Raw genomic sequence first — 27,836 nt, 5'->3', positions numbered from 1 at the left:
GGCATTCAGTTCCAGCTAGTTCCATATTTTGGCAAGAACTATACTTCTATATTAAAAAAAAAAACATATTTTAGGGCACCTGGGTGGCTCAGTGGGTTAAAATCTCTTCCTTCAGCTCAGGTCATGATTCCAGGTTCCTGGGATTGAGTCCTACAGTGGGCTCTCTTCTCAGCTGGGAGCATGCTTCCATTCCTCTCTCTCTGGCTGCCTCTCTGCCTTCCTATGATCTCTGTCAAGTAAATAAATAAAATTTTTAAAAAAACATATTTTATACCAGTTATCCATGTTTATTAACTAAGATATCACAATACAAATAATACAAACAGTTGCTCTTTATTAATACCTTCAACCAAGATCAAAAAATATGTCATATTTTCTCCAAAAATTTTATATCATCTGATAGGTCAGATATATATATAAAATTACTTTTAAAGTTTTAAAAATATCAGCAAATATTTTCATTTAAATGCAAATTTGAAAAAAAATCTACTTTTCCAAACACGACTTTTTATCCTATTTATTTTGAATTTTGTCAACAACTGATAAAATGTTTAGCGAGACTATAAATGTTAGATCGAAAAAAATGATTAATAGATGTAGGTTCAAATTATTATGTTCCATTAAAAATGATTTAGTCTTTGATGAACATCTGTTTGGTAATATGTTGATCCAGATATAGTAAATTAAAGACATATATAAAATTATAGGGAAATGACATCTTTCGTTCCATTATGAGTAGAGCTTTTAAAATGCTATTTGTCACAACCTGTCATCTTGTCATTATGTAGCATTATGTAGCAATTAAAAAATGTATACTCTTCACTTAGAAGTCTTTTAGAAATCTAAAATATGACTTTCTATGGTTTGTGTCTCCATATTGCTTTATTGCCAGTTAAAACAAATCCACATGCTTTGATTCAAAGGTAATAAATTCCTCTTATTTGGAAAAAGGATGTTTATTTTTGTTCTCTCACCCTTAGCAGGTGGTTTCATTTTAGCACACTTCAGAGTTATAATTTCATGCTTATTAAAAATATTTATTTTGATCTACATAGATGAATGAAACTTTTATTTTATTAAATTATTTGCCAAAAAATCTGTGAGTTTTAAAAATGTATTTCCTTTGAAGGGTTATTTTAGAGCATTCAAAGAGGATCTAAGAGTGTGGTATTATGCAGTTTTTAAGTAGGTATGAAATGGTTAATTATAGGATTGTTTCTTTAGGCTTATGTATATTGTCCATTATATGCTATAAAATATTTTGAAAGTAAATTTAAAGTATGTTTTATGTAGTTTATTTTTTGGAAAAAAATATTGAAATGACTTATGAAATTCAGTATACTCTCAACATTGATTTATTTTGAAATTTACCAGTTGTCTACTGAACTATTATATGGCAGATATTACTTCAGACTACACTGGTAAATGAAATAATTGGCTTTGTAGAACTTTTATTTTAATGGGTGAGACAATTCAAAGCTATAAACCTTAATAAAAATGGCATAGTGCATTCAAAAAGGAAGAGTACAATGGGGAAAAAGAAAAATTCGATCAGGGTGAGAAAAATCAAGGTTGCTAGGCAGGGGATGGGGAGTTAAATCTTTTAATAGAAAGATCAGGGTAGTTACAATGAAGCTGACAATTGAACAAATGTATGGAAAGGTGATGAATTTGCGCAGAACTATCAGCAATAAGGTCACTCCAGACAAAGGAATTGGCTATCTTGAAGGCCATAAGGTTGGATCATGCCTGGCATATCTGAGGAATAGCAAGGAGGCCACTGTGAGTGACTGAAGAGTAGCAGGGAAAGAGGTCACAGAGGTTAAATGAGTGGCTAGATCATGTAAAAGCTTCGAAGTCATTGTAAAACTCTGGCTTTTATATTTGGAAACTTACTGTGTGATAGAATTTTTGCTAATAACTGAGAGTTCAAATGTCCATAAAATTTCAAGGATTCTTATTCTAGTAAGACAGAATAAAGAGAAAGAGTTCATATTTTCACATGGTGTAAGAAATGCTCGGAGATCCAAGTGTAGGAAGCTATGGGAGCACAGAAGAAGGCACTAAAATCACACCATATATTTGATGACTGTGACTATATATAAATTTGTATTTTCTAGATTTTTTGTAGTCATGGAATCACACAGTATATACTATTCATGGCCTGGATTTTCTTTTCTCGGCATCATTACTTTGAGAATCTCCAATTGTCTTTGCTCTATTGATGGACATTGATGAACATTTCCACTGTTTTCAATTCTTAAAAATAAAGCTGCTATGAAATTCACATACAAGTCCTTGTATGAACATAGGGATTGTTTCTCTTGGTGAAATGCCTAGAATAAAATGGCTATTTGTGTAACTGCAACATATTTTTCATTTAAAAAAATTTTCAAACTATTTTCCAAAGTGGTTGTATCATGATATATGCCAACAACAGTTTAGATTTTTTGTTTCTTCTCAATCTAGCTCAGACCAAGTACAATTAGCCTTTATAATTTTAGCCATTCTAATAGATATGTAAGCATGTCTCATTATGATTTTAATTTGTATTTCTTTAATGTTTAAATGTTGAGAAATTGGCCATGTGCTTATAAGCCATCCATATACTTTTGGTGACATGTCTCTTCCATTATTTCCTTCACATGTAAAATTGGATACTCTGTTTGGTTATTAGTAAGGTTTTTTATTTTTATTCATTTTTAAATAATCAGAGTAGATGTCCATTATCAGATATTTAATTTGCAAATCCCTTCTCCATCTTTACGGATTCTCAATGGAGCTTTGATAGCTGTGTCTTTCAAGAAATATGCTACTTCTTTCCTGGTACACGGAGGTATGACTAGAACATTATCAATGTTGACCTTTGCAAAGAAAATCATGGCTTAAGATATATGTAGTCTGCAGTTGTTGGGAGTGTTCACCATCCTTGCCTCTAACTCATCTCTCACTGCCCACACATTCAGGTATAGGGGAATATTGATTGACAAAATATTAATTGCCAAATAACACTAGTTAGAGAATAAGAAAAATGCAGGCACCTGATTATATAATATTCCTTAAATAAAATATGTTTTTATAAGTGCTATTGGAAGTAAATTCCTCAATACTTTAATCACACAGAATGATGGAATCCTAGATTTTTTTTCCTTGTATTTACTAAGAAAATGATCATGCCTCAAGTATATTAAAATGGAATAGGGAAAATTAAAAATTGCTTTAAGTCGATTTGCGTGTGTTGTGCGTATGTGAGAGAGAAAGTGAGAGAGAAAGAGAAAGAGAGAAAAAGAGAAAGGGAAAGACAGAGAGGTGGCTGCAGTGAATTGATGAGTTGCAGGATAGATTTTAAAGTTTTGTCTTTTGCTTTCTACATTTCCTTTTCCTTAGGTTCAAGAGAACAATCAGTAATATCTCAGATGCCTGCTGGTAACATCAGCAGAAAGAGTTAGAGGTTCCTAGAAAATTAAAGAAGAGATATAGTTTTCCTGACATAAGAAAAGTCATTTTTTGTCCCCAGCTATTTTCAATGATCTATACCCCACCTGTGTACTTGCCCCAGCACACTTCTTCCAAAAATTCCTGGGAGGTTCTTACAAAGAAATGCAAAAACCTCACTCCTAAGGATTTTGAGGGAACAAGGCAATGGGAAAACTAACAGTCACCACCAGACCAGGAAATAGCCTAAGCTATTGAGACAATAAATCAGTGGTAAAACTCCTAGTGCTATTTCAAAAGCAATCAAGGCCTTTCATTCCTTGTCCCAGAAAATGAGCCCAAGACCCCATCTAGTTTCTATCTGCTCTTGAAGCCTGCAGAGTTCCTTTCCCTTGTCCAACAGTTACCTCTGCTTTATTCTAACGTTGAAGTTTCTGCCCTCGGTGGAATACAAGCTTCATTCAGGTGAACATGCAATACATATTGCACAAATACATATGTGGATGTGCATGCATCCACAACCTTATGACCAACCATACACGGGATAATAAAACTCTCCCTTCTGAGTATTCATCTTAAATACTAAATAAAAATCTCTCTCCTGTTCAAACAGTCAAGGCTTTGGAACTTATTCCCTGTGAACTCCTTGTATGTTGTAAACAAAGATTCCTTTGTTTGACAACTCCACCTGTTTCTGTGATTCACCAAAGACTGACCTCAGTTAGTTCAGTTACTGTAATGTAATATCAAGCATATCTAGTTAGTTGATCATTTTGTTCAAGTCTTACATATCTTACCAATATGATGACCATTTGTCTATGTAATCTTAAAATAAGTGTGTTGAAATTATTTTCCATTTGTCGTCCAAGGTAGAAGTTATGATTTTTGTTCTTAGTTTTTCCCTATATATCCCCAAATCTGTTGTTACGTATTAAAATTCAAGAATTATTATACTCCCGGGGCGCCTGGGTGGCTCAGTGGGTTAGGCCGCTGCCTTAGGCTCAGGTCATGATCTCAGGGTCCTGGGATCGAGTCCCGCATCGGGCTCTCTGCTCAGCAGGGAGCCTGCTTCCTCCTCTCTCTGTCTCTGCCTGCCTCTCTGCCTACTTGTGATCTCTCTCTGTCAAATAAATAAATAAAATCTTTAAAAAAAAAAAGAATTATTATACTCCCTGATGAATTCATCCTTTTACTCTTCTGTAATTTTGACTTGATCTTTATGTCTGATAATGAAATTTGCTTTAAAATCACTTTTCATTATCTTGATATAACCACCAAAGTTATAGTGTGATTAGAGTTAATATAGCATATTTTTTCTTTTACTTTTTAAAGCACTTCTATATTGAATCCTGACAAAGAAACAAAACAGCTTTTTAACTCTGGAAGCATCTTTCTAAATTATCCTTTTTTTTTTTTTTTAATGAAGCAGTAGCAATTTTTGTTAAGGGACCTAAACTGAAAGTAGGTTTAGAAATTTATTTATTTTTTTATTTATTTAGTAAAAGATTTTATTTTATTTATTGACAGCAAGAGAGAGAGAGAGAGAGAGAAGAAGCACACAAACAGGGGGAATCATGTGCAAAGGGAGAGGAAGAAGCAAGCTCCTTGGGGTGCAAGTAGTCCCATGCAGGGCTGGATCCCTGTACACTGGAATCATGACCTCAGCCAAAGGCAAACATCTGCTTAAACAACTAAGTCATCCAGGCACCCCTAGAAAATTAAAAAAAAAAAAAGGCCTTTTAAAACATTTTGTTTCTTTCTTGTTTTTTTTTTTAAATATTTTATTTATTTGACAGACAGAGAGACAGGAAGAGGAACTATAAGCAGGGCAGAGGGAAAAGGAGAAGCAGGTTTCCCACTGTGCAGAGAGCCTGATGTGGGGCTTCATCCCAGGACCCTGGGATCATGACCTGAAAAGAAGGGACACTTCTTGGAGGAAGCCACCCAGACACCTCTTTTCTTTGTTTTTAATATATGGCAACTGATGCTTCCCAGCCACGAGGAGCATATTACCCATTGATTAAATCTTTGATAACAACCTATTTAAAAAGGTGTGTAAATATATACTTACTCAGATTTATACACTTTGTGTTTTCTTCATAGTTTGGGGCTGGACCCCATGGTCACAACACTGCTTCCAGTCTTTGCCTTCCCATCTTTTGATACCAGGTATTTGGTCAGCAAAGCAAATTAGTATCAAAATTGATAAGCCCTTGGCACCATATCTCTGGAGCAGGGCTTGCTCTTAGCCAAGGCCCAGAGCAGTTGACCTCCCCTCACTAGTGCTATAGCCCCAAGGACTAGGTCCCTGCCACCAGAACTCAGTCTTACATGTTATGCTAAGCAGACAAAACCAAACCAGGAAAGCTCCGACAGCTTTCACTGGCATGCCTCATCTCCAACTCTCTCGACGTCTAGGCAGTACCAGATGACAGGGAGGGGTCTTGGTCCAACATATGGGAGGGAAGGAAGTAGCCACGAGCAAGTACCTGCCTCTCTGTTCCTTTCTTTCATGAGCAGGTTGTAAGGAGGAGGAAGAGGAAGGGGAAGAGAGGTGAACTTCAAGGGGTGAAGGCCTCAGGTAGGCAGCTGGCTCCTGCCAGTAGGAAAGGGACAAAGGAGAAGGCAGTGAGTCTTGCAGGGAGGGTGGGGGGTAAGGGTTACAGCTTATGACGGAATCTGGACAGGAGTAATAGGGATACTAGTCATTTGAGTCCACCATTGGCAAGCTGGGCTGGGTGTCAGGGCAGATAGGCCTCCCTGGGCAACGGCACATGAGAGAAGGTGGAATTCTTCTCTGAGGAGCAGGTGAAGCTTTGGGTGTTGGGAAAGCATAGACAGTATTGTTCCAGGGCCAAGGACAGGTCCGGGTACTCCTGGTTGGAGGTCAAGGCCACAGTATGATCCAGGTCTTCTACCAGCAGCTTGAAGGTACCACATGCCAGCCACCCCTCATTATTGTGTATAACTCTCTGGTGCACTTATTGGCTTATCCATCAAATGACTCCTTCAGCAGCTTGAAAACCACCTCCACAGGCACTCCAGGATATGGGAGGCTTCCAGAGTGAAAATTTTGCACAGGATCACCCCCAAAAGACCAGAAGTCACTCTGGTGGATGTAGATCTGGTCAAACATGGCCTTAGGGACCATCCACTTCACAGGCAGTCCACTGTTGGTTCTCATTTTATAGTAACTGATGTGGTGATATCTCTGGCAAGGCTGAAGTCTGAGATCTTCATCATGTTGTCCTTTGTCACCAGCACTTCCCTGGTGGCCAGGTCTTGGTGTATGCACTTCTTGGAGGCAAGGTACTCCATGCCTCAGGCTACCTGGTAGGCAAAGTATACCGGGTGCTTGGAGGAGAGTTGCTCTGCTGCATTGTGGCTGATATTGTAACAGTACTCCAGGTCAGGAGGCCTCTGGGCCTGCAGGTACTCCTGTATGTTGTCTTTGGAGGCATATTCCATGATAGTGTACGAAGGACCATCCTGTGTGCAGGACCCAGCAGGTTGATGGTGTCCTTGTGCTGTCCAATCATCTTCATCATCTCCATTTCTGAGATTAGGTTTGACAGGTCTTTCTCTGCTGCATCTGACTTCAACATCTTCACAGACACTTTAGTCAAATGGTTGGATTTGTCTTTGTCCAGCCCAATGGCCTCCTCCAACACCACCTGCCCAAAGTAGGCCTCTCTTAGGGGTCTGCCTAAACTGCCTACAACCAGCCTGCCTCAAGGCAGTTATGAACTCTAGATTATCCTCAAAAACATTAAACCACAAGCTAAAAATTCTCTTCACTAGGTCTCTGTCGCAGGTCTAATTTTCTTATCTTTCATCATTTATCTTTTTCCTAATTCTTATTTTCAGTATAGTTTATTTGGCTTCCAGGTGTTTCCCCGGGTTTCTGTATGCTGTTTCATAGGGAAGAATTATCCTGTCATAAAATTATTTCTTGAGCATTCATTACATCTCTCGGTTAAAATGGGTTCTTTTATGGTATTGATTCATTTGAGTTTTCTCAAAATGGGAAGAATTTTCAAAATGGTGTTTTCCTCAAGGTTCAGAGTATGTCTTAGCCTCATCTTTACTCTTTTTGAAATTCACTTTTCAAATTCTTGTCCCTCTTTTTATTTTTAAAATTAAAATGTTTCCTTTTACTATTTTTTTATTTGAGTGTAGTTGATAGTCAGTGTTACATTGGTTTCAGGTTTTCAAGATCTCCATACATTATTCTATGATCACTACAAATATAGCCACCATCTGTCACCATATAACACTATTATAATATCATTGACTATATTCTCTACACTGTCCCATATCTCTTTTAAAATCTCTGATTTTTATGTTTTCTGTTATTCCAATTTTCGACCTCATTTTACTTGGTTACTTTAATAAAATATGCCTGATTACACACTCTATGCTGAAAACCATAGCATTTGATTTATAGTAGTCTTCTTCTTCTTCTTCTTCTTCTTCTTCTTCTTCTTCTTCTTCTTTCTTCTTCTTAATTAACATATAATGTATTATTAGCCCCAGGGGTACAGGTCTGTGAATCGCCAGGTTTACACACTTCACAGCACTCACCACAGCACATACCCTCCCCAATGTTCATAACCCCACCACCCTCTCCCTAACCTCCCCCCCCCCCCGGCAACTCTCAGTTTGTTTTGTGAGATTAAGAGTCTCTTATGGTTTGTCTCCCTCCCGATCCCATCTTGTTTCATTTACTCTTTTCCTGTTCCCCAAACCCCCCACATTGCACCTCCATTTCCTCATATCAGGGAGATCATATGATAGTGACTTTCTCTGGTTGACTTATTTTGCTAAGCATAATACCCTCCAGTTCCATCCATGTCAACGCAAATGGCAAGATTTCATTTCTTTTGATGGCTGAATAGTATTCCATTGTGTGTGTATATATATATATATATATATATATATATATATATATATATATATATATTTCATTTGTTGATGGACATCTAGGTTCTTTCCATAGTTTGGCTATTGTGGATATTAATGCTATAAACATTTGGTGCACGTGCCCCTTTGGATCATATACAGTCTTCTTTACCTCTATCAGAACCCCAGGAAGCTTTATTTATTTATTTACTCACATAAACAGATGATCCAACACAACGTTTTTTGATGTTCCAATGTATTATAATGTCTTACCACTTAACACTATGCTTACTGCTCTCTTTCACTGTCTGACTAAATCCTCATCATCACTATGCCATTTAATGAGAAAGAACATTTGAACTCAGAGTTCTCTCCATATCAGGGAATGAAGACTCCACCCTTCTGTTTGTGCAGGTAAAATAAATGTTGATGTCTGTCCTGCACATACCCCATCCTGTTCACCAGAATATTCACCATCAAAATATATACACAATGAAAACCATACCTCACCACTTCTATTACCACCCAGCATGCTAAAAACACCATCATATGTTCCTGAATTATTGACTTGATTGATAACCCTACTTCCACACATACTGCACTCCTTTCTCCATGCAAATTTATTTTGGTACAGCAATTTAACCTAAAAATCAAGTCATATGATTTTATTCTGCTGTTGAAAGACTTTTGGTATCTTCCCCTTTCATATTAAATAAAAACTGAAGGCGTTTCAATGTACTAGAAGGTCATACATCAATACGTTCTTCCTCTCTCCACCACTATGAACTCCTCATTGGCCTCCTTGCTTTTCCTCAAAAGTAACAGACAAGCTGTTCACACAAAGTCTATATACTTACTTGCTCTGCCTAGAGCAATCTTTTCCTTTAATATTTGTATAACACTCTCCTTCACTTCCTGGGTCTTTGTGCAAATAACATCTCATAAATGAGATATAACCACCCAAAACAAAATAAAATTAACTTTCATCCCAGCATTCCCCAATGGCTTTTACCTTTCTTGTATTTCTTTGTATCACTTATCACCATCAACCATCAATCATTATTCTATTACTGGTTTATTTTCTTATTTGAGACAGAGAGAGAGAGAATTGGGAGGGTGCGCAGAGGAAGAAGAAAACACCCCACTGCCTAGAAAGCCTGCTGGGGAGTTACATCCCAGGACCCTGAGATCATGACCCAAGCCAAAGGCAGTCACTCAATGGACTGAGCCACCAAGGTGCCCCTCTATTATTGGTTTATTTCACTATTATATTTCAAAAGAATGTGAGCTCTTTGTGGTCAGGTATTTTATATGTTTTATTAATTGAAGTATTCTCAGAAAGGTAGCTGGCAGATTGTAAGGGCTCACTAAACTGTATTTTGTTGTTATTATTGGGCTCCTTTATGGGCTTTACCTCTTACGCTAGAAGTCTATCCTTCAGATGTAAGCGATAAGAATAGAGCCCTGCTGCCTGTTCAAATGTGTAAAAAGCCTGTATTAAGTGGATATTTTAAAAGCTAAATGAATGGCTTAATAGTTGTATATAGGGGAAAAGGGAACATATTTTCCACAGTTTAGAAGTGGAGTTCTTTTATAGAGTTCTTGTACAAGCCTACACTATGGAACGATAATGGGCAGTTGTACATTACAATTATACAAACACTTTGGTAATTTATATCCTTTTTTAGTAATTCTTGACTGGATCATTTAATTCCTTAGGAGCATTATAGCATTTCAACTTTTCATGTTCAATAAACTTATTGGGGTTGCTACCTTTTTTATTCAAATGGAGAAATAGTCATGATTTAATCTAAATAAAGTGTTATTGATTGTGTTGTTTTCTAGGAATGAGTCGCACATGCTAGTTTAAAAGTTTTGTTAAAGTCCCAAGTCTGTCACTGATAAAAGCCTTTTGTAGATTAGTAACTTGATCAAAACGGAAAAGTTATGTAACACCAATTGTTATACTATCTTTGTTTCCATCTTGCATTGTAATAACACCCATCTTAACTCTATTTAAGACAAATCATTGCCAGATGGATTTCTGGCATTGATTGCAGGATATGAAATCTAGTATAACTAAAAGTTTTTGGTTTTAGTAGCATATAAATCAATTTAGAAAAATATATGTATTTGAATATAAGATAAAGTTTTAAATTATTTGGCAATAATAAACTAAACTTTTTTTTTGTAAATTTTTATTTTCTAAAATTTCATTGAGCTCTCTTGCAATAAGAAACAAGTTACAAAAAATTAAGGTTTATTTACCCCAATTCAAAATTATTAGGAATATAATCATAGAGGTTGAAGTATTTAAAATATTGAACCCAAAATGTTTTATTAGGTAAATTCATGAATGCTGAGCATTCACTGTTAAAATATACTAATAACATTGATAGACTTGTAGAAGCCTAAAATCAAATATTTATTAAATATTTATATCCATATCTTTTCATAGCTTGGTAATTCATTTCTCTAGCATTAAATAATATTCCATTGTTTGCATGTACTACACTTTCTTTGACCTTTCACTTATGGAAGGATATCTTGGTTGCTTCCAAGCTTTTGTCAGTTATGAATAAAACTACTATAGACATCTTTGTGGGTATAGATTTCATCTTCTTTGGATAAATACCAAGAGCTGCTACTGCTGAATCATCTGGCAAGAATATGTTTAGTTTTGTAAGAAACTGCCAAGTTGTTTTCCATTCTTTATTCTCAATACACATGGAAGAACATTCCTGTTGCTCCACATCCTCACCAACATTTCGTGTTCTGTTGTCAGTGCTCTGGATTCTGGGTATGTACTGGTGTCTCTTTTTTGTTTTAATTTGCATTTTCCTGATGACATATGATGTGAAGCATCTTTTTATATGCTTATTTGCCATCTGTAATATTTTCTTTGGTGAGGTATCTGCTAAGGCCTTTGGCTCATTTTTAATCCGGTTTTTCCCCCATTGTTGAGTTTTTAGGGGTCTTTGTGTATTTTTGATTAACAGTCCTTTGCCAGATGTGTATTTTGCAAATTTTTTCTCATAGTCTGTGCTTTGCCTTTTCATTCTCTTGGCATTGTGTTTCACAGAGTAGACATTTTTAAATTCAGTGCTTGTGCTTTTGTAGCTAAAGTTATTGCGAAAACCAAGGTCATTTAAATTTTCTTCTATATTACCTTCTACATGTTTCATGTTTAGGTTTATAATCCAATCTGAGTTAATTTTTGTGAAGAGTGTAGGATATCTGCCTGGATTTATTTTATTTTATATTTTTAGATTTAGCTTCACCATTGCTACAGAACCATTTGTTTAAAAGATTGTATTTTGCTCTCTTGTATTGCTTTTGCTTTTCTATTAAATATAAAATATAATTGATAATATATATTCTGTTGCTTTAATCTAGTCTCTCTGTGGTATTACAATATCATGCTTACAATTATCGTTATGGTAAACTTTTTTTTAAGATTTTATTTATTTATTTGACAGAGAGAGAGATCACAAATGGGCAGAGAGACAGCCAGAGAGAGAGATGAGGAGAAGCAGGCTCCCTGCTGAGCAGAGAACCCAATGCTGGACTCGATCCCTGGCCCCTGGGATCATGACCTGAGCCGGAAGGCAGAGGCTTAACCAACTGAGCCACCCAGGTGCCCAATCGCTTTAGTAAACTTTGAAGTCAGTCCTCAGTCTTTGTTCTCCTTCAACACTATGTTGACTATTGTGAGTCTTTGCCTCTCCATATAAACTTTAAAATAAGTTTGTTAATATTAAAAAAAAGAACTTGCTGGAATGCATTAATTTTATAGATAAACTTGGAAACCAGTGACCTCTTGAGCTTAGCAGGAGATAGACCATGGACATCAGTTGTCACAGTGGTGCCTCTGGCAGAACCTATTGCAAATCCCTAGGCAAAATGAGACCTCAAGGATCTGAGAGAATGTCTAAGAAGTACTTGATACATCCCTTGGGTATGGTTTATTGAAGTGTCCACCTGTCTGAAAGCTGGGGAATCTAGATAAGGGAGGGAAAATTAGTTATGATAAAACATATCAACAAACATCAATGAATTTTGTAAAACTAATTGTCATGGCTCATATACAATATGACCAACAGAGGGACCATCAGAAGGAAAGCATCAGTTATGTTTATTGTGAAATTTTTTATTCAAAATAAAGCAATGTGAGGGGAAGACACAATGAGAAAATTACCATTTTTTAAATGGTAAACATCTTACAAAATGGAATAGGTTTTATATTCTAAGTAGTATATTGAAAAGTAAAACATTGGGGCGCCTGGGTGGCGCAGTGGGTTGGGCTGCTGCCTTCAGCTCGGGTCATGATCTCAGGGTCCTTGGATTGAGCCCCGCATCGGGCTCTCTGCTCCGCAGGGAGCCTGCTTCCCCCTCTCTCTCTCTCTCTCACTGCCTGCCTCTCTGCCTACTTGTGATCTCTGTCTCTCAAATAAATAAATAAAATCTTTAAAAAAAAAGAAAAGAAAAGTAAAACATTAAAAAATAAAATTTCAATGAAAAAAATTATTTAATTTTTAAAAAGGTTAAAAATAGCAGAACCATTTTTCTTATAACTGGAAAATACACTGTATATACATCTATCAAAATAACTTGTCATGGGGGAGCCTGGGTGGCTCAGTAGGTTAAAGCATCTGCCTTCGGCTCAGGTCATGATTCCAGGATCCTTGGATCGAGGCCCACATCGGGCTCTCAGCTCAGCAGGGAGCCTGCTTCCTCCTCTCTCTCTCTGCCTGACTCTGCCTTATTGTGATCTCTGTCAAATAAATAAATAAAAACTTTTATAATAAATATTTGAAAAATAACTTGTCATGTCTGGAATCAGGAGCATATGGAAAAAAATAATATCTGAGGACAATACTTCTGCCATGTTTTGTGCCTTGCTAATATTTTTAAACAGTCAGGCAACTTTTAGCCTTATTGAAATACCTGCTAAGATACCTGCAGTGCCTTTTGGAGCCCTATGACTATAAAAATTAATTGCAAATATTCAAAATGTTTACTATGGTGTCACTATTTAGGGCCACCACCAAGTATGTTTCAGAAGTAAGCATAACTGTTACTCTTCCATAAGGCAAAAGGGCATATTTTCAGGAGTTCCATCTGCTGTACCAGGAGGTGAATCAAGTAATGATTTTTGTCTATAAAATAATTCACTTTTCAATCTAACATTCCTCATTCCACATTATAATAATAAAAACTAGGAGGAGACTAAAACAAACAAACAAATACAACTACAACAACCAGCTTTTCCTACAGTGGAAAAGTAAATATAACCTTAGGAGTAGCCTAAAATTTATTTTTAAATATTTTAAGATAAACGTTTTTGTTAGAAAACCATATATTTTATATTACTAAGAAATAACAGGCAACGTTTTATGAACTTCTAAAAATTCTAGTTACTTGTATTTATCTATTAACTCATCTCTTTATGAAGTAGAACATGATCACACCTCTTGTATCTACCCAAGTTTGTATGCTTTGGTTGTTTTATGTTTGCTATTTCCTTGCTTAATTTTTACAATATTTGATACATAATAGTATCTTTAAGTCCATCTATGATTTCACAGAATTTGTTTGAACTTCATAAAAATGTACCATACTTTTTGCACTGTCCTTGTTTTACTTCTCTATTAGCTTTCCAAGTTTTATTCACTTTAGAGTGTGTAGCTATCATTTATTTTTACTCCTCCATAATGCTATGTTTACAAATTTGTATTTATCTGTACTTTTAAAAATATCTTAATTATATACCATTTCTCATCTCACGTAACACTCATGTTACTTCTACACTTATCAGATATTATGTAACTGAAAACCACAACTCAGCAACAATAGAACACCATTTTTCAAAATTAAATGGCTTACCAGAATTCTTTAATTCTATCCTTTATTTGTATTAGATGACCCTTTATTCTGGTATTTGGCATTGTTCATATGGAGGAAAGCTTATAAGTTGATATTCCATAAATAGAAGGATTTTTATGATCGATTAATTATTTTCATTTAGAATGCATAGAATATGGTTGATTTAATATTTCTTTCTTACTCTCTGCCTGGAACATAGTGCTATCTATGCAATAGCCACTAAAATATTAAGTTAATTACCTAGACTTTAAACTGCATATTAATAGGAATAGCATACAGAACTCTTCTCAGATTGGGACACCTGGGTGGCTCAGTCAGTTAAACGCCTGAGCCTTTAGCTCGGGTCATGATCTTAGGGTCCTGGGACTCAGTTCTGCAACAGATTCCCTGCTTAGCCGGGAGTTTGCTTCTCCCTCATCCTGCTGCTCCCCCTGCTTGTGCTCTCTCTCACTCTCTCTCTTACAAATAAATAAAATTAAAAAAATAAATTCTTCTCAGATAGCTAATATAGAATATCGTCTTTGTATTCATCAAAGGGAAAGTGCCATATAATAATGAAATCCAGACTACTTCAAATTCATTTTTTAACCAGTAAGAAAGTACTGGAAACAAGCCAAAAATGTCTTCAATGAATTAAAGAAATAGATTGATTTTCAATATCTTAATGTTTCTAATGTTAAATTGCAAGATTTTTATACTAGATATCAGTGTAAATATTCATTATACAAGGATATTCCAAAAATAAACCTGAGAAAACTACTTGACATATATGATGACAAAAACCAATGTCAGTTTGGGTAAAACTTACAACACCTACCACCTGAAACTCTTGTTCTATATGGTGCCATCTTGTGATGCTGGGCAGCGGCAGTGAGCCACAGCTTCCAGTCAGCTAGAAGATTACAGGGGTGAACACCTGATATTCTTACAAGCATTCTATATATAGAATATATATATTCTTCTTTTTTTAGTGTAATATTTAATAAATTGCATGTGATATTTGATACTTTGTTATAAAATAGGCTTTGCTTAAGATGATTTTGCCCAAATGCAGGCAAATGTAAGTGTTCTGAGTATGTTTAAATAAGCTTAAGGTAAGCTATGATATTTGATAGTTTTGGGGTATTAAATGCATTTTCAATTTTTTATGTGTTTCTCTGTACATAGCCCCCTTGTAAGCTGAGGAACATCTCTATATGTATATGTAGCCTTGGTATGGCTTACATATTATTGGCATGAAACATCTAGAACAGTACGTGTGCCATAGAATTGTCTACAACATCAAACAAGTTTCTTGAAAACTTGTGCCAAAGGGGTTATGTCTTTAAGGATTCTTATTTCAGAAGGGTTCTCTCAAACGTAAGATTTTTCAGAAGTTAAGTGAAAATCTGACCAAACTAAACATTTTTCCATTTTCCCTAGTGAGCAAAGATAGCTAAAATCTATCTGCCATTTTCAACACTGTACTCAACGATTGTAATTCTAATTTAAGAACAGATTATTTATATCAAAACCACATGTTGGCCTAATCTTATACAATATTCATAAGTCACACTCAGACCCTTGGACACTTTTATTTGTTGAGTCTATATGGTACTACGGACATTCATCTTTTTTGACCTCATAGCTTCATGTATGTCTATACTTTTGAAAATACATGCATCATAGTTCCATTGTAAAATGTCTGGGTTATAAAATGTGCTATGCTATCAAAATGGTAATAAGAACATACAAATGACCTGATGTAATGAACTGGACCAGATTGCCAGATATCACATTGCATACCAGAAAGATTCAGTGGTAAGTTTTAAAATGGCCAGCTATACACTGACTGAATTATAACTCATTTAGCTTCTTTCTTTGTGTACAGTATTATACATTAGTCAGTATTATAGTAGATAAGTACTTTGGACAGATGTAAATATGCTGTAATAAAAAATGTTTTTCTTCTTTCTTTTAGTCCTTTTTACTTGTAAGACTAGCCACAAATACCACGCCTCCCCCAAAATAATTTGCAATCCAAATTTATCTCTAAATGAATTTATTGCACAGAAAAATATGTATATATATATATATATATACACTTACAGAAGACATGTTCAAAAATAGTTACACAACAGCAGGGCCCTAAATGTAAGCAGTATAGTTGTTTTGTTTTGTTTCTTTTAAAAAAAGAGGTTATGTGAAATATTAGGATTTTATTTCCAGGCGTAGTATTTCAAGACAGTTAACTACACCTATGGTGTCAACAGCCTCTTGTTGGCAGTATGATTTTATTGGCTCCATGGAATAACAGCAAGAATTTACTATTGCTTCTTTCTTTTATGACACACACAGAAAAAAAAAATTGACACATTTGCTCAAGACCAACCAGAATCATTTTAACCTATCAAAATTGATGGGAGGCCTTCACTGCCAAAGTCACTGCTGCGTTTTCACAATTCACTGCAGACAATCTGCTACTCCCATTATGATAAAGGAGAGCAGAGTCATAATCAGGGAAGAAAGCTAGATTAATACTTGTAATTATCATTGAATATTTAGCCTGCTATAGGATTATTATTATTAGTGTCATTTGATAATTTTCTCTCATTTTATTAAACACAACTGTGAGTAATTACGCTACCTAATATTTCTCTGTATTGGCTGACTAGCTAGCAAACATTCATGAAAATATCCATTAGCCACACATATAAAATGCTGCATTATGATGCTGTTGAATCAGAACATACCACTACCTGATCCTGTAGCTCTTTGAGGATTTGCAAATCAATTAATTCTATGTTTATTGGATTCTTCCCATACAATTAGAAAATTTATAATCGAGTCCATGAACATTATTAGTTTTACCATTTTAAACCAGCAATCACACTTTGATTTTTACAACAAAAGCAGAAATATAAACACACACATTTGGATCAGTTTTCTCTTAGTCTGTCTGGACTTCAAAATCCTATTCCTCAAGATGATGCACACCAAAGTTCTGGATTAAACAAGAAATTAGATGGCACCTGAACACTTGGTTTAATATTCTCAAAAGGATTATGCAACTTCTTTCTTACAATATGACATTGTTTTACAAAGATCCACACTTTTATAATGTTAGTATTTTTAATAATCAATAAAGTCAATTAATCATGATTAAAAATCAAACATAAAAATTTCTACTTTTTGCTTTTGCCCCCTCCATTTAGAACTTATTTATAGCCTGATAATTCAAAGGTCCCTATGTTTATGAAAATCTGGACAGAAATAGCTCTAAGATCCCATTCAGAACTTGATATTAATCTAAGTCTTTTGGCTCCATTTATCCTGAGAGCAAAGAGTAGGACAAAGGAATTGAGTACTGTTAGTTTATCTGGGAGATTATCCAAGGTAGAAAAGAATGGGAAAGTGATACAGTGAAGAAGCAACTTTGTCAAAGAGGTACATTGTTGATATAATTGTTGTGGATAGAAAATGAAGGCTTGCTTTTACTGAAAGGTCCTGAGAAACTTCTTTAAGTTGTCCTCATGAAGACCTGAAAACTGACAATTTTACCTATGGTTCTTATTTCCACTTCACTGAGAGCTGTCCTCAGAGGACATTAACTCTCCTACACTTTCAGGTTGTGTTGGAGACATTCTAAAATGAGAGAGAGAACATGAGATGCTATCAGTGTTAAGTAACTGCAATTTCCCATGGAACTATCCACCACAGGTTTGGCTATAATCAGGTGTTGGGCCTTGATATCAGAGGGATTTGAGGCAGTATCATTTTAGGTTAATCATTATATCTGAAATTTCCAAAAACTTCAACTGATGAAACTTTGATTATAAACCTATAAATATAACAATAAATCTACAGTATTCAAATTATTTTCATAGAAATACACAAACAAAGCATCAACTGATTAATATTTAAATGTTACAAAATACTGAACTGAAAGAATTTGGTCATATAACAACGTGTAAGAAGTAGAGCTTAGGTTTAGGTTAGAAGTCAGGATGCATTTGGGACTCAGTTAAGAAATTGAATGGAGGGACGCCTGGGTGGCTCAGTGGGTTAAGCCACTGCCTTCGGCTCAGGTCATGATCCCAGGGTCCTGGGACCGAGCCCCAAATCAGGCTCTCTGCTCAGCAGGGAGACTGCTTCCTCCTCTCTCTCTGCCTGCCTCTCTGCCTGCTTGTCATCTCTCTCTGTCAAATAAATAAATAAAATCTTAAAAAAAAAGAAATTGAATGGATGTCTGACTATCTTATAGGTTTGCTAAAAATCAGTGACTTTGTGTTCACGTGTGGCTATGCGGGAATTTTTAACTTTCTCTAAGAAGTTATTAGATTGATTATATAATGGCAGTAAAGGATGGGGAAAAGCAAAGTACAAACCCCATAAAGACAAAGACACTGAGTATGAGAAAAGAGTAATAGATAAGAAGAATCAATGCATTTGAGGAAAATGGGAATTGAAATACACAATGATTGTTGATTTTTTTAGATGCAGAAATCAAAACTAGCTTGCAAGAAGGAAATAACAGAAGACATGTTGTGAAAAGGCAGTAACGTGGAATAAAGGAGTAGGGAGAGCATATCAGGTAATTTGGATAGGAAGGAGTTAGGAGATAACTGCTTGATAAATTTTATATGGCCCACTTAAATGCACAGATTTCTCTTCTTTAATTTATATGGAGAACAGGGTGTCGTTTCTCTTCCCTTTCAGAGCACCCGAGGTGTACTCTTTCAGACTGAAAACCTGAAAAGCTCAGGACTCAGTTGCTTAAGCACAGCTGAGAGGACATATTTCAATTAAGATTTACAGTTTGCTGTAGGTAGTAGACTGTCAAAAGTGGTTTAACCATATTTTTCATTTAACAAGAAGACTACAGAGAGTGTTTTCTGGTGTTGGTTCAGAGTCTTAAGAAAGTCAAGTGAACTATCTTAGAGGTTTTCATGGCTTTTTATTCACAGTTGCAAAAATTGCTGTTGGAGTTCTCACTATTAAGCCCACATTTCTGGCAGAAAGATAGAGGTAAAAGAGAATGATATCTTGTACGACTGATACTTTGTCATATGGTTACAATGTAACTAGAAAAGAGACAATAAAATATTTGATGTTGTTTTAAGTTTCCTTGTTGTCAATCCCTCAGTGCTTTCTGATACTAAAGGAAAAAGTAGATGGATATTGACCTGGCAACTATCAACACCTGTCAGTCTCTCTTGGATAACCAATATCTCTATAATCTCTTCTTCCCAGTAAAAAAAAAATAAAATATATTCATAAACCACACTGTGCCATCTCAAGTTACTGCACCAAGATAAAATTACAATGATTTTCAGTTGTTCCAAATGGACAGAATACCCTTCCTTATGATATCATGTCTTATAAGATAGATAATTGGCTTGCTACCAATATACCCAGATGAGACTGTGGAAGAGACAGGAAAAAAATAATAATATTTATTTATTCCTTGGGTTGACCCTGTTTACACAGATGCATTACTATTAGAAAAGGTTGGTTTGGGACATTGGAATGAATTTACTTAATGGGTCTGTATGTAATTGGGTTGGAGAAAATTTTTAATTCCTACAAAAATTATTAGAATTCTATCTTATTCCCTTTTGATAATTTTCACATGTTAACAAAGCCAACGTTTTTGTCTAGCAGACAAGATCTTAAATCCTAACAAAACTCAATTTTTTCCTTTTTTTTTTAAGTTTGAGAGCCTCATGTTCTCTCATGCTGCTTTAAATACAACTCAAAAAAACAAAAGGAGCTAAATGGGGCAGTAAGCCCAGACTTTTTATTTTAATTTATTTATCTTATTTTTAATTAAAAAATTAAAGATTGTATTTATTTATTTGAGAGAGAGAGAGCATGAGTGGGGCAGGGGGATGTAGCTGCAGAGAGAGACTGAGAAGTATACTCCCTAATGAGCAGGAAGCCCGATATGGGGCTCGATCCCAGGATACTGACTGAGATCATGACCAGAGACAAAGGCAGATACATGTGCAAAATCCCTTTTTTTCTGGGAAACAATACTTTACAAGAGATGTTTGAAAAAGTACTGGGGAAACAACTTTAATCAGAGATACAAAAATTTAATTGACTTCTGTAAAGCTACAGGGATCCAAATGATGGGAATCCCAGGCCGTTTAGGTTGTGGACCACAGAGTATTCTTCTCTGTAATATTTTATTTTCTTCCATGTCTACTAACTCCAGTCCAAGTTCACTGATCTCTTTTTAGATAGTGCAAAACATGGCAAAGAATACCAAACAAGTGCCCAATATTCTACATTTATTACATCATTTCTAACATATAGAAGTGTGTTACCAAGGCTGGTTCTGTGAACAAACCTAGTTATGCTAAAGTGTGTTTTGTTCTCCAAAAATTAAATTCATGATTATCACACAATTATAAAATACTTGTGTCAAGAATTTTTATTCAAAAATTAATAAGAGAAGCAGATATTAAAACTAGTTCACATGGTTATTTGGGATATAAGCAGAGTTGTGCAGCAGAAGTGCTCTGGGCCCATAATTTGGGTTATAGAATTTATGTTTTCTAATGAAAAATCACTAACTTGCATTATTGTTAACAAGAATCCTGTGCATTACCATCAGTTTTCTCCATTATAACCTCTTGCTCTACAGTTTGTAAATAACTTTGTCAATAGCAAGCTAATAAACGGGGTGACTCCAATGGATTGAGATAATCTCCAGAGTTTCTGCTACATAATGAACAGGACTCCATTGAAAGGACACCTAAGAGTTTATTTTGCCCAAAAATTTGATCACTTTTTTCACTGTCCTTACCTATTTTCCAAACCTAGTTCTTTTCAGTCTACGGACAACCCTGTATCTGACTGACTTGTTAATTCTGGGAATGTCTTGCAGATTAATTTGCTTGCCCGAGGTGGTTCCTCTAATTGATGTCTAAGAACCCTAATTAGTTAAGAAAACTTTTTTTTTAACATTTTCATTGCTATTTATTATTATTATTATTATTGCTAATATCTCTATTATAAATAATTCACAAGGGCATCTTTCTGACAAAAGACAAAGAGCTGGCTACTAGTAGAAAAAGTATATTTGACTCTGTCAGTGAAAGTGGTAAAGGGATTTGAGAAAATAAGGCAAAGCAGTGGAATTATGTGTTAAAACTTTAAATATTATAGACACATTTACTTAATTTCTAATACTGCTTATAATTAAAAAAGATGTTTTCCATGAACCACGCATTACAGCAAATATATTGTTTATACAGATTAAATTTTCATCAAAAGGGACGCCTGGGTGGCTCAGTTGGTTAAGCAGCTGCCTTTGGCTCAGGTCATGATCCCAGCATCCTGGGATCGAGTCCCGCATCTGGCTCCTTGCTCGGCCGGAGCCTGCTTCTCCCTCTACCTCTGCCTGCCATTCTGTCTGCCTGTGCTTGCTCTCTCGCCCACTCTCTCTGATAAAGAAATAAAATCTTAAAATAAATAAATAAATTTTCATCAAAAAATTATAAGTGTATTTTTTTGTAGGATCATGATAAGCATTTTGCAGATGAGAAAAGTGAAATTTAGAAAAGTATGTCTCTTCAAATCCCTCATACAATATCTGGCCTAGATAGAAGGATATACTATCACAATTGAGGAAGATAATTGAGATTACTTAAAATGATAAACTTTACTGTATAGGGTTTTTTACAAGTTTGCCACAGATTCACATTTTTTAAAATATATATCTATTTGTGTAAAGAGAATGCACTGAGAAGTAAAAAGATAGTGATATATCAGTGCTACCAACTAATGGCTATAATATCATCACCTTATTTATGAACAATGAAACAGTGTGTAATATTTAAATAAATTTAAATAAATTCCTATTTATTTTATATATTTATAAATTTAAATGAATTCCTATTTATTTATTATTAAAGAAATTCCTCTAACAAACAGTATGTTTTGAAGGTTGCTAGCAGGAAAGTGTTGTACGACATGGAAGTAATCAGAAAATGTGATCTAAAATTCTGCTTTCAAGGGCGCCTGGGTGGCTCAGTGGGTTAAAATTCTGCTTTCAAGAAGCTATAACAGTAAGTACTGAGCATTAGCTATTATATGCTATGGATGAATAACTGAAATCTACATTTGAAACTATTGGTACACTATATGTTACCTAATTGAATTTTAAAAAGTTAATAAAAAAAACCACTATTTTATAAAACAATATTCCCAACAGGCTCTTTTGCTTTAAAATACTCACTTTGTTTCCTCTCCGAGAGAACACCAAATGGCGGATGACGCCGGTGCTGCGGGAGGGCCCGGAGGGCCCGGGGGCCCTGGAATGGGAGGCCGCGGCGGTTTCCGCGGTGGCTTCGGCAGCGGCATCCGGGGCCGGGGCGGGCCGGGGCCGTGGTCGGGGCCGGGGCCGAGGCCGCGGAGCTCGCGGGGGCAAGGCCGCGGACAAGGAGTGGATCCCCGTCACCAAGCTGGGCCGCCTGGTCAAAGACATGAAGATCAAGTCCCTGGAGGAGATCTATCTCTTCTCCCTGCCCATCAAGGAGTCTGAGATCATCGACTTCTTCCTGGGAGCCTCCCTCAAGGACGAGGTTTTGAAGATCATGCCTGTGCAGAAGCAGACGCGCGCGGGCCAGCGGACCAGGTTCAAGGCATTTGTCGCCATCGGAGATTACAATGGACACGTCGGTTTGGATGTCAAGTGTTCCAAGGAGGTAGCCACTGCCATCCGCGGAGCCATCATTCTGGCGAAGCTTTCCATTGTCCCTGTGCGGCGAGGCTACTGGGGGAACAAGATCGGCAAGCCCCACACTGTCCCGTGCAAGGTGACTGGCCGCTGTGGCTCTGTGCTGGTGCGTCTCATCCCCGCCCCCAGAGGCACTGGCATTGTCTCGGCACCTGTGCCCAAGAAACTGCTGATGATGGCTGGTATTGACGACTGCTACACCTCGGCCAGGGGCTGCACTGCCACCCTAGGGAACTTTGCCAAGGCTACTTTCGATGCCATCTCCAAGACCTACAGCTATCTCACCCCTGATCTCTGGAAGGAGACTGTGTTCACCAAGTCTCCCTATCAGGAGTTCACGGACCATCTTGTGAAGACCCACACCAGAGTCTCTGTTCAGAGGACCCAGGCTCCAGCTGTGGCTACTACATAGTTTTATACAAGAAAAATAAACTGAACTAAAGCTTGAAAAAAAAATACTCACTTTGTAATGAGAGTCATTACTTTTGTCTAGCCAATTCTTACAGCACTGTTTATCCCTTCCCTGCTTTATCCCTTCCCAGTATCAATAAAGGCTCACTTGGGTTACCTAGAAGCCATGAGAAAGCTTGTAATAGATCTGGCTGGTTTTCACCAGCAATTTGACCACCATGTGCACAGGGAAGTCTATTGATAAAGGCTTTATTGCAATAAGTTGCAAATACATGGATGATTTTGAATTCTCTTTCTTGAGGTCTTGTTTCATGATAATAAATTTAGGGTGGCTTATTGGAATGGATGTTATTAACATATCTTCATAGTTATAAGCACATGGAATTGTAAAATAGATGAATGAATGTGGCATTACTGACAACTGTCCTCATTTTGAAATCAAATTACAGTGTACTAAGATGAGGAAGCAAAGCAGATTTGGGATTATGAGTGAAATAATTTTAAAAAGTATTAGGGGTATGATCGGACTATTGGGTAATTCAGTAGAAAAATGTCTACTGATTGAGATTCTGTGTTCCCTGATTTCAGAGAGAAGTTAAGATAAATAAGTAACACGAGGAGACTAGGAAGCCAAACATAAGTGATAATTTTGTGCCAGGGTGTGTATACATCTGTTTATCTTCTTGCTTTACCACTAAGGTTGCTCCTAGAGGAGAGTTTAAATATGTGTTGGAGCTAATCTCTGTGGATTACACAAGAAACCACATCCTACAGCTCTCCCTGAAACACCCCTTATGATTTCAATGTAATTTGGTTTTTGCATTTTTAGAAATAACAAAATACTTTGCAAACTCATCTACTTTATTACCATCACAAGTGAGTCAGCTGACTCCACATTTTAACACAGTGACAGTCACAGAGGAATGGAGGAATGAGTAGAGTTATCAATATATGTGCTTTTAAGAAGTATGACAGGGTAGCAGCTATTTCCAGGAACCAAAACATGGGTCAGCAGCTGTGCAAGAAAAGTGATGGAATAAATGACTCATTTCAGAGGAGTTCTATAACATATTAGTTCTATAATGTATCTTCAGCCCCCAATTACCCGCTTTGATCTAAAGATAAGGATTTACAGTTAAGGTCCCATTTATGATTTGACTGGTAGGGTCTGAATCATGTTTACTATTGTTTTGACTATTACTTGAAACCTATAGTAGTACTTGGGATATGTGTTGTGTATTCTGTGAACATGTGCTATTTTTAGATTAGATAATTTCTGTCTCGAACCCCTGTTCATTTCTTTGTTTTTGTTTATTTGATAGTGGTTTCAGTAAATGGATATATCTGAAAAATTGCAAAGCCACTATTAAAACAAGTTATTATTATATATAGCATGGAATTGCACATTCCTCCTTTGAATCCGACAGAGCTTCACCATATCCTTAACAATTTGGGAAAAACATGCTATTATTTTTCTTTATAAAATTTCTCCTGTTAGGCTGTGATGGTTGTCATCAGCAGTAACTCCTCTGAAGGCTTTGTCAAAAGAGTTGAAAAAATTGGAAAGGTGTGTGAATGAAGCTGTTTGTTGAATATAAAGAAAAGAGCATTGAAGTACAATTCACACTCTTACTTCTCCTTCTATGCTTTCAGATGTTTGACATTTGAAAATTTTGCTTCTAGAAGAGATGCCCTATATAATTCTTACTTTAAGGAGCAAGTTGCTTTTATAATTTTTTTATTATTCTACCATTCCAGTATTTCCATTTAAATTAAATTCAATACCATTTAAAAAAAATCAAAAGTGCAGCCAGTATTCAATTCCTGGGCTAAATAATTTTAGAAAGCTTTGTGTTATTGAACCTACGGGGTTTTTATGTAGTTTTAACTCTTTCTTTCTGTGATTTTTCCCATTAGTCATGTAAGTGACTGCAAATTAACAGACATTGAGGATAAAGAAGGACTGAATAGAACAATCCTTGGCCTCATGAAGTTGAGAATCTAGCAAGGGAGTCAAACAATTCAATCATTCAGAGACAATTTATTGAGTGCCTGGCCTAAGATGAGCACAACAAAACCCCAGCCCAGAGGAATCATTTTAATGGGAGAGATAGATAATAGGTAAGCCAACTTTAAAAAAAAAAACGTACTGATTTTTCTTTAATAGAGATGCATATTTGAACTAAATAAGCACATTTTTAAAAGAGCAGTGATTGAGAAGAGGTTTTTAAACTGAGTGGTCCAAAAGGGCCTCCCTGAAAAAGTCTGCTTTGAACAGATTTCTGAATAATATCAGCTAGGAAGCTGCGTAAAAATCTCAGGGATGGGTGATTTTTCCAGTCGAAAAACTGTAAAGGCTCCAAAGTCACAATAGAGCTATAAGTTTCTCTAATAAAGTAACTTCTGACAAAGAATGAGAAGAAATAACTAACCCAGGTTTGAAAGAAAAGGGACAGACTTTCTATGGAATTCATATTTAATTAAAGCTCTAAAGGACAAAAATACAATAGAGCAAAATTCTGGTCACGCTGATATACCTAACGAAAGTTCATAAACAAGCTTTGGGTAGCAAAGAGTGTGTGGGAATGTTGGTAAGAACAGTGGGGAAGAGTCATCCCTGAACATGTTCTTAAATGAAGCAATTCTTGGGTTGTTTTAAAGGGTAAATTGGAGTTTGCCTAAGTGATTAGAGAAGGATGCCTCAGCTTATGGAAGTTCAAAGCCATAAAGATGTGATAAACTACTGCAGATATTTTCATGTATATTTGTTGTTGCTTCTAGTAATGGTGATCTAAAAACTCCTACTTAAGACAACTAAAAATCCAGACAAAATAGCTTTTAAAGTTAAAAATATCAGAATGATTATAAAAATAAGTGAGGGATTACTGGGCCAAAATACGAAATACAATGAGAGCCTAGAGATATATGCCCTGAAGCCATTTTAGCTATGAGAGCATTTGAAACTGCTAAAACACACTGAGCTGTGTTGTTCATAGACTCTTGATACTAGAGAAACAAAATTCAAAATCCAGCAGCAATCAAATTTGAGGACTTTGGTACAACCCAAATTTAACTTGAGATCCCCAAAGCACAAGGAGAAGCAGAAATAAGACTATAGCCTACCTTGCCTTCTGTGTAAACTGAGAAAGCCAATCACTGAATTTGGAGTATGATTGTCTTGTAGAGTCTCAGATATAAGAGAAAATCCTACCAAGGAGGACCATACCATTATTATAGCTCTTAATTATCCCTACTCAATAAGAGTTTCAAATATAATGTCTTGAACATAGCAAAATGTAACAAAGCACACAAAGAAAAACCATTAACAAGATTTGATAGACAAAATGGGATTAAGTATGATGTTAAAATGATCAATAAAGATTGTAAAATGGCTTGATTACTCTGCTCAAAGAAATGAGAGGGGAAGCAAATTGAACCAAAAACTGACACTAAAAATGATATTGAGAAAGGTTTTATAAATGAACCAAATGGATACTCTAGAACTTTAAAAATATGACAGCTAATTTAAGGTACCACAGGGGTGCCTGGGTGGCTCACTTAATTAAACCTCCAATTCTTTTTCCTTTTTTTTTTAACACCTTAATTTTATTTTATCTCTTTCATTTGGCTCAGGTCATGATGTCAGGGTTGTGAAATAGAGCCCAGAGTTGGGCTCTGTGCTGAGCCTGGAGCCTGCTTAAGATTCTTTTCCCTTCTTTTTCTATCCCTCCCTGCACTCTCACTTGCTCGCTCTCTCTTGCTTGCAAATAAATAGATAGATAGATAGATAGATAGATAATAGACAAAGAAAAATAAAAGCAGATTATGAAAATAAATATAAAGATTTTGAAATGAAAACAAGTTCAAAATAAAATAGAGAAGACCTACACAGCTTAAAGTTCATTCAGAAAATCTACTATTAAAGAAGTCAGTATGACACAATGTTAAGATATCAAAAGATTTGAGCATGCACTTTTCAGAAAGGGTAATCCAAATGGCCACTCATATATAAAAACTGTTTATCTTTATTATGAATCTGGAATTAAATTAAATTAAATTAATAATAAATTAAAACCTAAAATGACATACTATTACACACTTACCATATTGGGCAACAGTAAAATTGCCTTGCAAGAATGTGAAAGAATGAAAGTGCCCATAATAAAAACATTTGAGGTAAGTTGGACAATATTTAGAAAACTTAAAAATAAAAATAAAAATTTGGTCCATTCCTAGAAATACAACATGGAACTAAATGAATATTTTCACCAGGATATGCAAACAGATGATTATAGCTATTTCATTCATAACAGCAGATCAGTAGTGGTCTATTTGCACAATGTTACATTAAATAAGAGAGAATATTAACAAACTGGGAGGAGGGGCTAGGTTGTTATCATAAACAGATCTTCTATGGTGCTGATTATGTTCTATTTCTCAAAATCTTTAAGTTAAAAAAGTTTTCACATTATAT

At 35.7% G+C, this 27,836-nt stretch overlaps 1 pseudogene across 1 annotated transcript; it reads left to right on the top strand.

Moving 5' to 3' along the window:
• The first annotated feature begins 22,477 nt into the window (after positions 1–22,477).
• Positions 22,478–23,407, top strand: LOC309856994 (small ribosomal subunit protein uS5 pseudogene; annotated as a pseudogene). The gene has a single exon. The product of its transcript is annotated as a small ribosomal subunit protein uS5 pseudogene (transcript).
• Positions 23,408–27,836: the final 4,429 nt, after the last annotated feature.

Source organism: Mustela nivalis, assembly GCF_964662115.1.
Source record: "Mustela nivalis genome assembly, contig: HAP1_SCAFFOLD_112, whole genome shotgun sequence".
In the NCBI taxonomy this organism is placed as follows: Eukaryota; Metazoa; Chordata; class Mammalia; order Carnivora; family Mustelidae; genus Mustela; species Mustela nivalis.
This window is presented reverse-complemented; position numbering and strand designations above follow the sequence as displayed.